The following is a 20,066-nucleotide window of genomic DNA, read 5'->3' as shown; positions in this document are numbered from 1 at the left end:
CCTGACAAGGGACTCAACCGAGTTCAGCTGGTGCTGCTAGAGTGCCACAGCCCACCCTCCCCCGTTATCCACCACAGATGAAGCTTCATAACGCTGAATCCCCTATGGCTAATACCTCCGCAGTCATCCAAGACACTGGAGGAAGCAGCAGGGCCTACCGGAACTGCGTCACAATCGCTTGCCATTCATTCCTATTTCTAGCACTCTCTCTTGCCTCTCTCACATCTATCCTCCTATCACCCAGAGCTTTTTCACTCCATCCATCCACCCAAACCTTGGCCTTCCTCTTGTACTTCTCCCATCAACTCTTGCATTCATCACCTTTAGAAGACAGCCATTTTCCATTCTCTAAATATGGCCAAACCACCTCAACGCATTCATATTCACTCTAGCTGCTAACTCATTTCTTACTCCCATTCTCACCCTCACTACTTCGTTCATAATCCTATCTACTCGAGATACACCAGCCATACTCCTTAGACACTTCATCTTAAACACATTCAATTTCTGTCTCTGTCACTTTCATTCCCCACAACTCTGATCCATACATCACAGTTGGTACAATCACTTTCTCATACAGAACTCTCTTTACTTTCATGCCTAACCCTCTATTTCTTACCACTCCCTTAACTGCCCCCAACAATTTGCATCCTTCATTGACTCTCTGACGTACATCTGCTTCCACTCCACCATTTGCTGCAACAACAGACCCCAAGTAATTAAACTGATCCACCTCCTCAAGTAACTCTCCATTCAACGTGACATTCAACCTCGCACCACCTTCCCTTCTCGTACATCTCATAACCTTACTCTTATTCACATTAACTCTCAACTTCCTTCTCTCACACACCCTTCCAAATTCTGTCACTAATAGGCTAAGCTTCTCTTCTGTGTCTGCAACCAGTACAGTATCATCCGCAAACAACAATTGATTTACCTCCCATTCATGGTCATTCTCGTTTACCAGTTTCAATCCTGTTCCAAGCACTCGAGTATTCACCTCTCTCACCACTCCATCAATAAACAAGTTAAACAACCACGGCGACATCACACATCCCTGTCTCAGCCCCACTCTCACCGGAAACCAATCACTTACTTCATTTCCTATCCTAACACATGCTTTACTACCTTTGTAGAAACTTTTCACTGCTTGCAACAACCTTCCACCAACTCCACATAACCTCATCACATTCCACATTGCTTCCCTTCAACTCTATCATACGCTTTCTCCAGATCCATAAATGCAACATACACCTCCTTACCTTTTGCTAAATATTTCTCGCATATCTGCCTAACTGTAAAAATTTAATTCATACATCTCCTACCTCTTCTAAAACCATCCTGTACTTCTAAGATTGCATTCTCTGTTTTATCCTTAATCCTATTAATCCGTACTCTACCATACACTTTTCTAACTACACTCAACAAACTATCCCTTGAATTACAACACTCATGCACATCTCCCCTACCTTTATATAGTGGTACAATACATGCGTGAGTATGCGTTCGAGAGAGCAATACATGGTAACTCTGACACCCCTTAGCCCAGCCCCCAAGCTACCAGACCTTTGTTGTGGAATCTTCTGGAATTAGCTAAGTTTCATATATAAGGCGGCCCCATGGTTGCATAGAGAGATAATGAATCCCAGCCTTAAGTCATAGTCATCTCCCCACCTTTCTCTCATACTCAGCTCAGTGTATTGTTTTAAAAGTGTTCAGCGAAATATCGAAGTTTTGGTGTGACAGGTTTTGTAAACATAGTGAGTGCTTATAAAAATTCTCTTAGAGTTTTTGTAAACGGCCCTGTAGTAAGGAGAAAGATACTTGTATCGTGATCTTGTTATCTATTTTCATTAGGTATCAAACTTAGCTATTGTATTCAGATTTCATTGTAAGTGAAACAAGTGATTGTATAATTTTCATGAGTATTATTTTCTTTTATATTAGTGTAGGGTTTATTCAGATTTGATATTACAAGTCAAGTAATTATATAATTTTCAGATCATAACATTTTTGTGTTCATTTAATCTAAGCTTTGTTCAGACTTAATATTTCGAGTGATTTATTTGTTTTATGTAAATTCTTTTCAAAGTGATGTAATCTATATAGAATTTATTAATTTTTGTAAAGAGTATATTATTTCAATCATCAGTGTTCAATACAGCCTCGCTTGTGTCCTGTAAAGAATCGTAGTAAGTTTGTTTGAATAATTCTTAAGAAAAATTACCTAGTTTTGTTTTGAGTGTACTTAAGAGACCTTTGGATATTCAGTGTTTTATATATTGCTGTCTGGGATTATTTAACTGTCTTAGTGTTCAGGTATATATATTTCCAGACTTAATGTAAAAGAAAACAGGTGAGTTTGGAATTCGAGAGGTTGTTTAGCTAGCCAGCTGTAATATCTATAATGTTATAGATTTGGTTCCTAAACACAAGCCATAGTATAATATATTTTTGGTGCCTAGACCCGGGAGCCATCCTCATAATATATATATATATATATATATATAAATATATATATATATATATATAAATATACATATATATATATATATATATATATACATATATTTATATATATATATATATATATATATGTATATATACATATATATATACATATATATATATATATATATATATATTTTTTTTGGGGGGGGGGGGAGGGTGGGGTGGGGGGGCTCAGGCCATACCATCCTGATGGAAGGTTTCTTTAAGTAGCTACTTAAAGGAACCTTCCATCAGGACGACATGGCCTGAGCCCAAATATATATATATATATATGTGTGTGTGTGTGTGTATATATATACATATATATGTGTGTGTGTATATATATACACATATATATGTATATATATAATATATACATATATATATATATATATATATACATATATTTATATAAATATATATATATATATATATATATATTTATATAAATATATATATATATATATATATACATATATATGTATATATACATACATGTATATATATATATATATATATACATATATATATATATATATATGTATGTATATATATACATATATATACGTATATATATATATATATACATATATATATATATATATATGTATATATATATATATATATATACTGTACATATATGTATGTATATATATATATATGTATATATACAGTATATATATATATATATATATATTTTTGGGGTCAGGCCATGTCACCCTGATGGAAGGTTCCTTAAAGTACCTTCTGAGGGTATATTTGATTACAGTGATATTCCCAGAGAATTTAACTTAAGGTCTTCAGAATTCTAACTCCTGGCGCGAATATCCTTAAAGTTCCCTTTTAGGATATCGCATAATATCAGGGGACGTATTCTTGACACGCCACATAGCAATCTGCACCTTGCATAGCGTATACGCTTCGAGGGGGAAAAGTGGCAAAATAAAAGAGGAGCCGTTAATAAGGTTACCTTCCTCCGTTACCATTTGAGTACACAGATGGCGCCATAATCGCTGCCATCTTTATTTCCTTTTTCTGTAGCGATCTCGCTCGGTGGTTTTCCCAGTGCTTTCTCGTGATTTTGGATTTATTATGCAATCTCCAGCCTCTTCTGCCTCTGGAAAGTTGAGCATTTAATTCTTATACAGTATAAATATAGCTCTCGCCGTAAAGTAAAAAATTTAATCAAATTAAACATATTTTTTGGCAGAGCTATTGCCTGGACCGGAGGCGTCTTCGGTGCTGTCGTTCGTAACGCATGAGTTATCTAGTTAGCCAGAACGATTTTCCCGGTATGATAGCTTAAATAATTATTTAGCTATTTAGTCTTCATTGCTAGGAATTAATTATATTATGCCGATAGTATTCATTTAGTTCGGCGAATTAGGTAGCCGATCTTGTTTACGCGAGGTTTCCTAGCCTAGGCATTTTAGTTTACTTTCTTGCATGATATAATAAGTGTTCCTGGTGTTAATAAAATTTAAATGAAGATACTAGGCAATTTATACATGTAAGATATATTGATTGTATATAAAATTTTCCTCTTCCAAGATAGTATACAAGAGAGCTTCGATGATTTAGGTAGTCAATCTCACTGTCACTAGGCTAGTAGCCTAAGGGCTTTAGTATACTTTCATACAATCTCCCTGGTTACCCTCATGTATAGGGTAATCCCTCCATCCCTCTGAGTGTAACCTAAGGCTAAAATCCTAGTTGGTCTTGCCTCGAGTTGTCATTCAGGCAAGACTAGGCTAGGGTTTTTTCTGCCCCTTCCCCTAGCTACAGATGGTAAGCTTTGGGTTTAGGTCAGAACCTCAGAGTATATGTCATGTGCCGGCAGCTGGTCGACAGAGTGAATGTATTCCTCTGTTGGGCTTTGGTTGTCGGCATAGGAGGCTTAGCCTCCCTAGACTGCACTTGAAGGGGTCATGTGATCTCCCTTCTCCTTGCGATTTAGTCGACTAGTCCTGTGCTTTCAGACCCTAGGCTGAAGAATAGAGATTTTCTGCTGACCAGGATGGTGCCAGCACTGGAACTCTGTTTCTCTATGATTAAGGGTGGCGGCTAGATGATTACCGGCCCCCTTACTGTATCGGTAGACCCTAGGCTGGGGAATAAATTCGCCGTCCGCCTAGGATGGCGCCGATACTGAAACAGAGCTTCCTCAAGGTGTGGTAGGACTGGTATACTGCCGGCTCCTCTCACACCTTACACAGGACCCTTTTCCCTCCCCATTCTGTCCTTTAGTGATGGCATAGCCATCACATCCCTTTGGCCGTCGTCCTACAATTTCACCATTTGCAAGCTTCTGCTTGTATGGCCTAGTCGTTCAGCTTCCCTATCGGACGCAGTGCTTCGGGATAGCTGTGTCGGCAGGACCAGCTGCCAGCAGAAGATTCATTGACTTTGGAGTGTTCTTCAGTCCTCCCTTGGGCTGCCATTCACATCCTATGACCAGCAGGGACCGGCAACGGAGGTGGATGGGTGGAAGCTTGATTATCTTATATTCTCCCCTTCCATTAGAACCCTCATTCCGGAGGAAGGAAGTGAGACAGTGCTCTTACATCACCCTTCACTCCTTGCTTTCTTTCTCTCTCTTGGCTAGTGCCACCAGGTACTAACCTAACTGGCGGCTGCCGGCCACTAACCTAGCCGGCAAGACGCTGCCTAGACTTGTGGGCCGACAGCCAATGATTCACTGACATAACTGACTTAGCCGGAGAGAGCCGGCCGAGTCGGTCTAACGGCAACTACCCTGTCACATAGAATGCTGTCTGGGCTAGTGTGCCGACAGCCAGCGACCCGTCCGGTAAGCCACCGGCAATCCGGTGGGCCGCCGACTACTAAATTTTCAATATTGTGTCAGTTGAACTGTGCCTTGCCGGCTACATGCTGGAAACAACTACAGTATATGTATATACAGTACCTAGTATATCTGTAGTATTGAACATACTCCAGATAGAAAACTATGGTATAAAAGTATACAGTAGTTAAATTTTCCAACATACTCTGTGTGTCCAAGCACAGTCTATTGTTGACACCTTATAGATAGGGAAAGGATTTCCCTTTCTACTTACTGATAGATGATCAGTTATTAATGACCCTCACTATTAATCCTTTTGAAAGCTAGTGTTAGCTACACTCTTCTATCCTTCTAGGCTAGATTCTTCCATCGATCCTCCTGAGGAGGATAACCCTAGGATTAATATTGAGGGAGGTCACAGCAATTGGCTGGGCGGGAAACACATGTATGTGTCTTTCCTGATTCATTTCTAGCTCATCTATCCTAAGCTATATGCAATAAAATAAAATGGAAAATATTATTAATAATATTTATTAGTTTATCTAGTGAGATGAACTACAGTATACTCATTTTATTTTCCTCTCTTTACAGGAGGACCATGTGAAGTGCGTGTTATGGGTTCTGATTGATAAGCTGAGGGTAATTAACCTTAGTTTATTATACAAGTTATACAGCAATTTATACAGCATTGCCGAGCCGACATGTGGAGAGCGGGGGAGAAATGCCGAAAAACTCTGCGGACACGTGACTTACCCAAACATAAACAACAGATATCATTTACAAACTTGGACTGCGTACCAAACAATATTCATACACTGATTACATACGAAATCCTGACCACAACATTCACATATTGTTACATCTCCCTTCTTTTACAATTTTTCAACAAAATCTTTGAAGAAACTTTTCTTCTACATAAATGGTCCCTGCAACATACATTTAATCCTACATACCTAATTGGCTCTTTAAATTTATCACAAATAATCCTCAAGATATTGAGGTTTCCTTACAACACGACCACTTCTGGTTCTTTGTGATTCTAAGTTATCAGCTTCAGGAAGTATAAAAGATTTATTTGCAACATCATTCGTATTTACATCAGTTTCAATTTCAATATCAGAATCGATATAATTATCAGTTACTGTCTCTGATGTCTTTCTCGAAAATTTACGATTTCTAAAATATACTTTGCCTTCTACTTCTATTTTGTATTTCCTTTTTGCAACCTCTTTTATTACCTTACCTTTCTTCCATTCCTTTTTTCTTGGAACTGGTTGTACACGGATGACATCACCTGGTTTTAATGGGACTAAATTCTTACATGATCTGTTATAATATCTAGCTTGCCTAATCAATTTCTTAGTTTGAACTTCTGGTACCCCATCAACAATCTTGGGTTTAAGTAAATTTTCTGTTATAGGTAATTGACTTTTAGTTCTTCTACCAAAAAATCTTCGAGTAGGTGAAGAGTTAAATCCCTCAGTTGGAGTGTTTCTCCATTCAAGAAGTGCTAATAAAGGATCATGGCCATCCTCCTTTGATTTTGTGAACAACTGTTTTATTATTTTTACTGCATTTTCAGCTTTGCCATTTGACTGGTGGTGGTAAGGGGATGATTTTACATGTTTAAATGACCATTTCTTTCCAAAAGTTTGAAATTCACTTGATGTAAATTGTGAGCCACAGTCACTTACTACAATGTCTGGTATACCATAGCGTGAAAAATGACTCCTTAACTTGCTTACAACATTTGACGCTAACATATTTTCCAATGAATTTATCTCAAAATATGATGAGTAATAACCTACCAAAATCAAATAGTTACAATTGCCAACACTAAAAATATCCATTCCAATTTTAGACCAAGGCCTAGAAGGAAAATCATGTGAAGTTAAGGATTCCTTGGTTTGTTTACTATCATACTTATTACACACCACACAAGAAGAAACATAATTCTTTATATCTGCACTCATGCCAGGCCAGAACAATATATCTCTACTATATCTAACAGTAGCTTCAATCCCATTTGAGCATAATGAATTTGTTTCAGCATGTAAGACCTTAAACATGATTGGACTACAATGCAATTACCTCTAAATATTATATCATTATCAATAGTAAGTTCATCCCTAAATTTAAAAAAAGATCTTATGATTTCAGGAACCTCTATACAATGAGTGGGCCAACCTTTTAGAATTGTTTCTTTTAATGTTTGCAATGCAATATCACTTATGGTCTTTTGTCTAATATCCTCAAGTCTTTCATTTGTCACAGCAACATGTTCTGTCATATTTACATTACCAACCTCTTCAAATAATGCAATTACATCAGATTTATCAGCACCTGAAAATGTATTCGACAAGAAATCTCTACTCAATGTATCTGCTATATACATTTTACTACCTGGTTTATACTTAACACTCAAATTAAACTTCTGCAATTGCAATAACATACTTTGTAACCTCTTGGGACATTTCATTAATGGTTTCTTAAAAATACTTTCCAAAGGTTTGTGATCAGTGTCTACAATAACATCTTTGCCATAAAGATATTGATCAAAACGTAACGCTGCAAAGACAATGGCTAACATCTCTTTTTCTATTTGAGCATATCGCTGTTCTGTTTCAGTTAACGATTTAGAAGCATAAGCCACTGGGTGACCGTTTTGCATTAGGACAGCACCTAATCCTGACATTGAAGCATCACACAGTAAAGACACATTACAATTACTGTCAAAATATTTCAAGCAAGGAGCTTCAACAATTATTTTCTTAATCTTGGAGAATGCTTCATCATGAGAAGAGTTCCACTGCCATTCAACATTTTTCTTTTCCAGATTTCTTAATGGTTGAGTTAATTCTGACAACCTTGGTAAAAACTTTGAAAGATAATTAACCATCCCTAGAAATCTTTTCAATGATTTATCATCACTTGGCACTTTTAGACAATTAATAGCTTCAATTTTCTTTGGATCTGGACAAACACCATCCTTTGTTAGCAAATGTCCAATGTACTTAACTTCAGTCACATGTAATTTCATCTTCTCTTGATTTAACATGATGTTTTCTTTTCGGCATCTTTGTAGTAACGCTAATAGGTTCTTATCATGGTTTTCCAAAGCTTCCTGATCAGTATTTCCTTTGCCATAAACTAGGATATCGTCTGCTATTACTTCTATGCCATGTAAATTATGGAAGGCATCATGCATTCGTCTCTGGTACTCTTCTGGTGCCCATGACATACCAAAAGGCATTCTCTTCCATCTATACCTACCAAAAGGCGTATTAAATGTAGTTAAATAACTTGACTCTTTGTCAAGTTGCACTTGCCAAAATCCGTTCTTTGCATCAAGTACTGAAAATATTTTAGCTTTACCCAATCTTGGTAAAATTTCCTCAATTGTTGGAAGTGGATAATGGGGTCTCCTGATAGCTTTGTTCAGATCTGTAGGATCTAAACAAATCTTTAAATCTGAATTAGGTTTTGTTACTAAAACCATGCTAGAAACCCAATTTGTAGGTTCCGAGACCTTTTCAATAATGGTACCTTCCATACTACTTAACTGGTGCTTCAATTTTCTCTTAAGGGCAAAAGGAACTTTTCTTGGAGCATGGATCACTGGTGACACTGTATCATCAATATTTATCTTACATGGAGGTCCTAATTCCCCCAATCCTTCGAATAAATCAGGAAAATCAGAAATAATCTTGTTTTTATCTAACACTTTCGGAGAAACCTCATTTATTTCTTGCTTAGCACTTGGGTTATCATTCACAAAACTTTTGATCAATTTCAGTCTCTGTCCATCCTCATAACCTATTACAGAAGAAACATTTTATACTGCTTTCCTTTCCTTTCACACATTAGAGTTTTAATTCCAATAGTCTTGATTGTTTTATTATTGAAAACTTTCAGTTTGATGCTATCACCAATATCTAACTTATCATTGCCAATCAAACGCTTCAATTCTCTAACACTCAAAACATTGCACGTAGCACCGGAATCAATCTGAAAATTTATTTCTTGCTGATTTACAGTCATGGTTACATACTGCTTTCTCTCATGAGACATAGAAATGTTTCCTATCGATTCATTTATTGTGCTAATTTGCTGAAGGTCACTATCACTGTCCTCATGCTCTTCGCAAGTTTTCACTTTTTCAGAGTTCCAATTAGTATTACACTGTTTAGCATAATGATTCTTTTTCTTACATTTGGCACATACTTGACCATATGCTGGGCACATCCTAATTTTATGAGTCCTGCCACAATACTTGCAATCTTTTATTTCCTTGGCACAATTGTACTTAGGCTTAATTTGAGGATTTGTGTACTTATTTTACTTCTTCCACACGACATTAACTTCCTCTTCTTCAGTATTACTACTAGTCATCTGCTGCTTTTGCTGAATTCACATTTCATAATTTTTTTTACAAAATTCACAGCCCTTTTCAAGGTCATTGGCTTCGCATCCATCTGCACATGATCCAGTAATTTCTCCCTAGCCTTATCATCATGTAAATTAAGGATGAATTGATCCCTGATCATTTCTTCTTCATTATCATAATTGCAAGTTTTGCATAGAATTCTTAACTGAGTTATGAATTGGTCACAACTTTCATTAGATTCTTGTTTTCGCTCGAGAAATTTGTATCTTTCCATGATTATATTTGATCTGGGACTGCATTCTGCATCAAATTTCCTTAATACTTTATCTATCTTATATTTATCTCCATCTGCATCCCAAGACAGTGTATTATATTTCTCAACCCCTAATTCTCCTATAACATGCAAGAATGTTGCTACCCTTCGTCTGTCAGCTTCATTGTCTAAGCCTATGGCAATTTCATAGTTAATAAAAGCTTCTTTAAATTTCTTCCATTTGAGGGCTACATTAGTACTTGCACTAAAGTCCATAGGACTCGGTGGAGTTAGCTGTACATTCATCTTTATGGTACAAAACTACCTTAATTATGATGAGAAAAAAAAAAAACTTATCCCACTTGGAAAAATTATGCACGTCGGCAAAAGGCGTAGCCTAGGACATCAACAAACTGGCCCGTAGCTTGTAAGTTGTCACTTACCCTCATTTCTTCTTTAATCCAGCTTATATGTAGATAAGAACCACTCCTAACACCATGTTATGGGTTCTGATTGATAAGGTGAGGGTAATTAACCTTAGTTTATTATACAAGTTATACAGCAAGTTATACAGCATTGCCGAGCCAACATGTGGAGAGAGGGGGAGAAATGCCGAAAAACTCTGTGGACACGTGACTTACCCAAACGTAAACAACAGATATCATTTACAAACTTAGACAGCGTACCAAACAATATTCATACACTGATTACATACGAAATCCTGACCACAACATTCACATATTGTTACAGTGCGGCAGCGTCTTCTGTAACGTACGTAGCAGGGACTTCTGCGGCCACCTGGAGTGTAGGACGCACTCCCATTGTTCCATCACCAAGGGACCTCTCAAATATTGGGACCCCCAGGTATGTACAGTGTGCAAAGACTTGGTTTATGAGGGTTTTGAGAACCATAAGACAATGGAGTCAAGGGATGCAGCTTGGAACAAGCTGCGCAGATGGGTTCGTGGCTTCCAGAAAAATACCACGGGGCCTTACCTCCCAATGAGCGTATGAGGGCCTATCTTTTCCCCAAAGCATCTGCGGATGCTGTCATTCCTCAGGCTCACCCTGAGATCCCTTGCATCCAGATAGCTGTGGACCCGGATGTCTCGGATGCGATGATGAGAGGATGTCAGAGGTGTCAGAGGACACCGAAAAGGACCTTCTAGCTGAAGGTCAAGAAGAGGAGTCTATGATGGCTCCAGAGACGGAAGAGGATGAAGTCGAAACATTGTCTGTCGCATCGGTTCCTGCCCCAGAAACAGCGCCCTCTACGTCCTCCGCTCCCCTACCTGATAATTCGGATGACACCCTGTCTGCCATCAGGGCCATGATGGATACCTTTCAGAAGAAGGGCGAAGAAAGGGAAGCTGCGCTAAGGAAGGAGATTCACCAGCTTGCAGCGGCCTGTGGGTCTCATAGGAGACTTAATGTAAAGGATCTTCCCTCGTGCTCCGAGGTAAACCCATGGAGGCATGCCGAGTACATGCCGATAACGAACGGCAAGATCTTCATCTCAGAAAAGCTAGGAGCTGTCCTTATTGAGGACATTGAGTTCTGGCCCAGCTTTGAGTCCTATCCTGACTGCTTTGTTCGTCTAAGGACGGAACCCGTCTCCAAGGAGGAGACAGAACCCAAGGAGGTCATAGTGCTTGACCATACAAAGGCTCAAGCTTTGCTAGCCAGCAGTCTGAAGGACAGGGTCTTCACCAACTCTAAGGTGCCAGCCCTGAGTAAGAAACACCCTTCCTTTCTTACTCCAGCAACAACGGCCTTCTCCCTTGCGGAAAAAGGGTTCAAGGCCGTGATCAAACAGCGGGAGCTGGGAATACTTGCCCTACACTGGAGGAGTGTAAGCCCCTTTCCCTAGCCCTGCCGACATATCATAAAGACTGGAAGCTTACCTTCTCAGTCGGGAAGTTGGAGGTCGATATCGCTGGACGTCAGTTTAGCGAAAACCTCCCCAAGTTGTCAGAGTTCTTCCTGCGTAGGGATCAGGACACGAAAGAAAGGCTTGCTGGCTCTCTGTCCCTCCAGGTGACCCTGGAGGCAATGGCCAGTGAACATAGGTCCCCAGATATGTTCATGATCATAGCTAAAACACACTTGGCAACCCTGACTAAAGACTTTTACAGCTTTGTTAGGGCTAGAAGGGCTTGTAGGGAGTGCGTGTTTGCCTCAGCTGTGGTCAGACAAGAACCCAGGAAGTTGATATCTTCCAACATCTGGGGGAAAGACCTCTTCCTGAATGAAGTGGTCAAAGAAATAGTCGACAAAGCTGCCACGGAGAATAGGAATCTTCTCCAGAAGTGGCGCATGTCGGCCAAGAGGAAGTCTTCCCTGGATGAGGGTCCCCAACCGAAACGGAAGACAAAGAGGCCAAGGTTGCCTTCTCGCCCTACTAGACAACAACACCTTCCCATGACAGCGGTGCCTCAGATAGTGGCACAACTCCAACCCGCCTACCAGATGGTACCCCAGCAAGTGGTGACTCAGTCACCAGCCTTCACTCCCGCCCATGAGAGGCAGACCACTACCTTTCGCCCTAAAGGTAGGGGGTCAAACAGCAGTTCCTCTAGACGTCCCTCGAGAGGAAGAGGAGGTAGGGGGGGACGCGGTGAAGGAGGCAAGCCCTCCGGAAACCAGAAGCAATGAGATGCTTCCAGTAGAAGGAAGACTCCGACTATTTCGGGATCATTGGACCTTCGATCCCTGGGCCCACAGCCTAATCAAGAACGGACTGGGTTGGAGCTGGAGGACAGCTCCACCATCATTCCCTCAATTCTTCCAACACTCCACCCCCGTTCTGGAAGAATACACCCGAGAGCTCTTGAGCAAAAGGGTGATAAGAAGGGCAAAGTCCATCAAATTCCAAGGAAGGCTGTTTTGCGTTCCCAAGAAGGACTCAGACAAACTCAGAGTCATTCTATATTTGTCGCCACTCAACAAGTTCATAGAAAACGACAAGTTCTAGATGCTGATCCTTCAACACATAAGTACCCTGCTGCCCAAAAGGGCATACACAGTCTCCATAGACATGGCAGATGCCTATTGGCATATTCCGATCAGTCGCCAACTCTCCTTCTACCTAGGATTCAGGCTACGAAAAAGAAAGTACGCTTTCAGAGCCCTGCCCTTCGGACTAAACATAGCCCCAAGGATCTTTACGAAGCTTGCAGAAGCAGTCGTTCAACAACTATGCCTACAAGGTGTCCAGGTAATATCCTACCTGAACGATTGGCTGGTGTGGGCAGCATCCGAGATGAAATGCATGCAAGCATCCAAGAAAGTGATCCAGTTCCTGGAACATCTGGGATTCAAAATCAACACCAAAAAGTCTCGACTGTCTCCAGCTCAGAAGTTTTAATGGCTAGGTATACATTGGAACTTACCGTCACATCGCCTCTCCATTCCATTAAAGAAGAGGAGAGAGATAGCGGGATCTGTCAAGAGACTACTAAAATCCAACAGGATTTCAAGACGCCAACAGGGGAGAGTGCTGGGCTCCCTCCACTTTGCATCAGTGACAGACCCAGTGCTAAGAGTATAGCTAAAAGATGCATCAGGAGTCTGGAGATGATACGCATCAAGCGCTCAAAGAGATCTAAGAAGACCAATACCGACCCGACTTCGATCACTTCTCAAGCCATGGTTGGAGGCCAAAAATTTGAAGAGTCAACACCTCTGCAACAGCCTCCACCCTCAGTCATCATTCACACGGACGCATCATTGGAAGGATGGGGATGTCACTCTCATCATCGGAAAGTTCAAGGAACTTGGTCCTCCCTATTCAAGACCTTCCACATCAACATTTTGGAGGCCATGGCAGTCTTCCTTACACAGAAGAAATTATCCCCTCGCTCTTCGGTCCACATAAGACTGATTCTGGACAGTGATGTGGTAATGAGATGTCTGAATTGCTAAAGCTCGAGATCACCTCAACTCAACCAAGTAATGTTGGCCATCTTCCGCTTGGCGGAAAAGAAGAGATGGCATTTATCAGCAGTTCACCTTCAAGGGTTCCGCAATGTGACGGCAGACGCTTTATCCAGGCTAACCCCGATAGAGTCAGAATTGTCCCTAGACGCAAGGTCATTCTCCTTCATCTTACATCAAGTCCTGGAACTGCAGATAGACCTCTTCGTGACGAGCGACAACAAGAAACTTCCTCGATACGTGGCCCCATACGAGGACCCTCTAGCGGAAGCAGTGGACGCCATGTCCCTCAACTGGAACAATTGGAGCAGGACTTATCTGTTCCCTCCATACAACCTGCTAATGAAGATTCTCAACAAGCTGAGATCTTTTCAAGGAACAGCAGCCCTAATGGTTCCCAAGTGGCCCCGGAGCAACTGGTTCCCTCTAGTATTGGAATTGCAGCTGAGGCTGATTCCCCTGCCAGACCCAGTTTTGTCTCAATAAGTACAGAAGTTGACTGTGTTTGCCTCCTTACAGAAAATCCAAGACCTTCATCTCATGATTTTCTCTCCCTAGCAGTAAGAAGAGGTTTGGGATCTCGAAAGAGAGTATAGATTTCTAAGAGGAATATAAGTCTAAATCTACCAGAAGGCAATATGAGTCATCTTGGAAGAAATGGGTAGCCTTCCTCAAGGTAAAGAAACCAGAGGAAATCTCAACAGATTTCTGCTTATCTTTCTTTATTCACCTTCATGAACAAGGTTTAGCAGCCAACACGATAACTACGTATAAATCTGCCTTGACTAGACCCTTGCTTTACACTTTCCAAGTAGACCTTTCTAATGAAATTTTTAACAAAATCCCTAAGGCCTGTGCTAGGCTTAGGCCGGCAGGACCTCCAAGGCCCATTTCATGGTCTTTGGATAAAGTACTACATTTGGCTTCAATATTGAATAACGAAAATTGCTCTCTGAAAGATTTGACTCAAAAAGTTATTTTCTTGTTTGCTCTAGCCTCAGGGGCTAGAGTTAGTGAGATAGTGGCCCTTTCTAGGGAGGAGGGCCATATTCATTTTACTGAAATGGGAGAACTGAATCTCTTTCCCGACCCAACGTTTCTTGCGAAGAATGAGCTACCCACCAAGAGAATCTGCCCTCTGAAGGAAGATGTCTCGCTGTGTCCAGTAGAGTGTCTAAAGGTCTATTTTCATAGAACTTCAGACTTCAGGAGAGGACAGCTCTTTAAAGGAGAAACATCGGGCTCAAACTTATCCCTGAAACAACTAAGGGCGAAGATCACCTACTTTATTCGCAGAGCGGATCCTGACAGTACACCCGCATGTCATGATCCTAGAAAAGTTGCTTCATCGTTAAACTTTTTCCGGCTTATGGATTTCGAGAGCCTTCGCTCGTTTACTGGATGGAAGTCATCCAGAGTTTTTTTCAAACACTATGCGAAACAAGAGCAAGAATTAAAGAAATACGTGGTGGCGGCAGGTAGTGTACTAAAACCTGTCGCTTAGTGCTGCGAGGAACAGTGAATTAATTGGGACTATAATTCTAGAGGGTGCACATGTTGGCACATTATGGTGCAACATTGTAAGTGAGATGTCATCAAAGTGACATTATGGACTGTTCCAATGTATTTAGGTAAAGAAACACAGACTTAACACTAGTGTCGTGTGTTTTTACACAAGTGTAAAAAAAAAAAAATTCTCAGAAAGACATTAGATAATTATTAAAAATTTTCAATTGAGTGGCATAAAATTTTGTTTTTCAGATAAAATAAGTATTTCTGATTTGATTTTGTTTGATATATGTTTGTATATTCTACTTCACTTGCATTTTTTACATTAGTATGAAATGTATGCTGAATTTTGATTTATTGTTTGACAATAAATGTCTAACGGTTTTGTGCGTCTTATTTTGCCCTAAACATATATAAACTTATAAATAAATAAAGTTATGCCTGAGCATTACTTTTATTACTTACTATTCTGCATAATTACATTGAACAAATATAGTAAATTTGTTCCTAAACGTAAACAAACCTTTTCTGGCCAGGCTTACCTTGTTCTGATACAGATAGAAACTTGTCTGCTGTGGTATACAGCCAAGCTAATATACCTTGGATGCTACGGTGGCTTACATAAACTCATGTAGGGTTTATAAATATAAACTTTGGCTTAAGGCACACAGTGAGACCCATATGCCCTTTTGGTTACAAGGTTGGTCATGTGAAATATGCAAACTTCGAGACTTTTTCCCGAGTCTAGCAAGACTCCTCCCTGTAGGGGGCAGGAAGTACTAACATGGTTCATGATTAGAAGTAATGACATATAACGGTAATGACATAGGTCTCTAAGGTCTAAATGACCAAAGAAATATTGTCTTGAGGTTTAAGGCACAACTGGGAAATCCACGGATACATTAATGCTCTGGTAAAATTCCATCTGGACGACATGGCCTGAGCCCAAAAAACGGACTTTGAGCGACGCGAAAAATCTATTTTTGCGTGAGATAGCTGTGACGGTGCCAAGTAAGGTTGTGAACTCAAAAGCAGGTTGAAAACGACTGAGTTATATTATTGTAGAACATTCTCCTTATATACAAAACCTCAAGGCAACAGGACATAACAAGTTCACAAGACAGACAATATTACAGAGGAAAAACCAGACATGAATTTTCATGTTCGTTTTAGTGCGAGGGAAGAGCGAAGATACAAGCATAATATATACAAAAGGAATTATGTACAATTGTGTGAAACACGGTAGGTACATGGCTCCCCCCCTAAAAATGACATACTGTACATGTTGAATAGGGCGCCCTGATCTAGAGAGGCGAACTGTAGGCGGGTCATCTGGCAGAAGATAAGCAGGTTTTAGATGATCAATGGAGACCCAGTCTTCTTTGCCCTGAATGTTTAGGAGGAATGCTTTCGGACTGCGTCGGATCACAAGGAAAGGGCCAGTGTAAGGGGGCGTTAGTGGTCGCTTGTGGCGGTGGCCTCCCATGTTTCTAATCTTTTCTTTTTACAGGACGCAGGAACGGGCGTGCGATTTTTGGTATACACGGGTGCTTGTCGTTCTCTTTTGCCAAGGAAACTCTTCAAGGCACAACGTAGTCTGTCTACATCTGCCGACGTCCGCTTGGTAGCTGCCAACGGATCTGCGATACCCACCTACGGTTACGAAAACCTCACATTATCGTTTGGAAACGGTAAATTCAATTGGAAGTTTCTCGTTGCTGACGTCACAATGCCAATCCTCGGTGCGGATTTCCTCTCTCATTTCCACCTTCTGGTCGATGTCGCCCACCGACGATTGGTCAACGCAGACTCGTACTTGTCGACACCTCTTCAACCCGCCTCCTCTAACCTCGCTCTCCACAATGGCTGGCAGAAAACGGTGATAATAGTTGATCATGCCCGTATAGCAAAGCTTTTTCAGCTCTTGCAACAACCGTTGGGGGATCAAAGGGCTTCGCTTGCCCTCAGGGAAATGACCAGTATCGCTCGCTTTCAACCTGCCGCAGACGGCTCTCCTCGTGAGGTGAACCTACTTCGTGCCCTTTGGATACGCCGTTTACCCGAACCTGTACGCGCTGCCATACCCGATGTCGATAGTTTACCCATAAAAGACTAGCCATGTACCAACCGTGTTTCACACAATTGTACATAATTCCTTTTGTATATATTATGCTTGTATCTTCGCTCTTCCCTCGCACTAAAACGAACATGAAAATTCATGTCTGGTTTTTCCTCTGTAATATTGTCTGTCTTGTGAACTTGTTATGTCCTGTTGCCTTGAGGTTTTGTATATAAGGAGAATGTTCTACAATAATATAACTCAGTCGTTTCCAACCTGCCTTTGAGTTCACAACCTTACTCGGCGCCGTCACATAGCCATGTCGTCCTGATGGACCCACCCTCCTTTCTATGAAAGGCCTTGGCAGTATCCCTCCCAATAATACTGTATCTATAAGTACCAGCTCAACGCTACAAGGAATAAAGATGGCGGCGATTATGGCGCCATCTGTGTACTCAAACAGTAATGGAGGAAGGGAACCTTATTAACGGCTCCTCTTTTATTTTGCCACTTTTCCCCCTCGAAGCGTAAACGCTATGCGGGGTGTAGATTGCTATGTGGCGTGTCAAGAATACGTCCTCTGATATTATGCGATATCCTAAAAGGAAACTTTAAGGATATTTGCGCCAAGAGTTAGAATTCGCTTCGCTCAAAATCCGTTATATATATACATATATATATATATATATATATATATATATATATATATATATATATATATATATATATATATATATGTAAATATCTCCCACGAATACCATTTAATACCGAATTCTTTCTTGGGAATATATATCCACTTGGAATTCATTTTATGGTAACAGCTTCTGGCCGGGTACATTGATTGAAATCACGTGTGCTTGTGATAGGTATTCATATATATATATATATATATATATATATATATATATATATATATATATATATATATATATATATATATATATATATATATTTATATATATATATATATATATATATATATATATATATATATATATATATATATATATATATATATATATATATATATATATATATATATATATATATATATATATATACTCCCAATTATATGCCAAATGAAAAGCACACAAAGGGAGAGGGTATAATATGAGAAGAAGTTCCAATACAGCCGTGCTTCATTTGTTTGGGGAAACTCTTTCTTTATCACCCTCTGTCCTTTCCCTCAAAATACTATAGCAAAATTATCAAAGTTGTGAAGTATCATTTTTAAAGGGGTGTTGTCGACTAACGCGGATGATTGCAACTTGTCGTTAGGCAAAGGGAAATTATATTTTCTTCTTTTTTTGTAGAGTAAAAATTTGATGACGATACTAACTAGAAATCGCTGTTGCATAACAAATGCATTTTATAAAATCTAGATCGGTCAGAGATTATTTTTTTTTTGTGTGTATGATGGAAATACAACTACGATGGTCATGATTAATGATATTTTGTGGGTCTCTCTCTCTCTCTCTCTCTCTCTCTCTCTCTCTCTCTCTCTCTCTCTCTCTCTCTCTCTCTCTATATATATATATATATATATATAAATTTATATGGTGTACCAGGTGAAAATGAGAGTGGTGAGAGACTGGTAGATATGTGTGTTGAACAAGAGATGGTAATAAGTGCTAGCTTTTTTAAAAAGAAAGATAAAAATAAGTATACATGGGTAAGAGTGGAAAATGGAAGAGTAGTAGAAAGGGCATTAATGGATTATGTGTTGATAACTAAAAGAATGTTTGGAAGATTGAAAGACGTGCACGTGTTTAGGGGTATGGCTAACGGTATGTCTGATCATTTTTTGGTGGAAGGAAAATTAGTTGTAGCAAAAGAGTGGGGGAATAGAGTAGGTGGATGTAAAAGGGAGCTAGTGAGGGTTGAAGAGCTAATAAAACCGGGGGTAAAAAGTAAATATCAGGAAAGGTTGAAAATGGCATATGACGAGGTGAGAGTAAGAGAAACTGGTAATTTAGAGGAGGAGTGGAAGTTAGTAAAAGAAAATTTTGTTGGGATTGCAAGTGATGTATGTGGCAAGAGGGTTGTTGGAGGCAGCATGAGGAAGGGCAGTGAATGGTGGAATGAAGGAGTGAAGGTAAAAGTGGAAGAGAAAAAGAGGGCATTTGAAGAATGGCTGCAGAGTAATAGTATAGAGAAGTATGAAAAATATAGAGAGAAAAAGGTGGAAGTAAAGCGCAAGGTACGTGAGGCAAAGAGGGCAGCTGACCTGAGGTGGGGTCAGGGACTGGGTCAGTCATATGAAGAGAATAAGAAGAAGTTTTGGAAAGAAGTGAAGAGAGTAAGGAAGGCCGGCGCAAGAATTGAAGAGACAGTGAAAGATGGAAATGGAAGGTTGTTAAAAGGAGAGGAGGCAAGGAAAAGGTGGGCGGAATATTTTGAAAGTTTGCTGAATGTTGAGGATGATAGGGAGGCAGATATAATTGCTGTTCCAGGTGTTGAGGTGCCAGTGATGGGAGATGAGAATGAGAGAGAGATTACAATAGAGGAAGTGAGGAGAGCACTAGATGAAACGAGAGTAGGAAAAGCATCTGGTATGGATGGTGTGAAAGCTGAGATGTTGAAGGAAGGGGGTGTGACTGTACTTGAATGGTTGGTGAGATTGTTTAAT

The sequence above is a fragment of the Palaemon carinicauda genome, chromosome 19 (assembly GCF_036898095.1).
Source record: "Palaemon carinicauda isolate YSFRI2023 chromosome 19, ASM3689809v2, whole genome shotgun sequence".
In the NCBI taxonomy this organism is placed as follows: Eukaryota; Metazoa; Arthropoda; class Malacostraca; order Decapoda; family Palaemonidae; genus Palaemon; species Palaemon carinicauda.
This window is presented reverse-complemented; position numbering follows the sequence as displayed.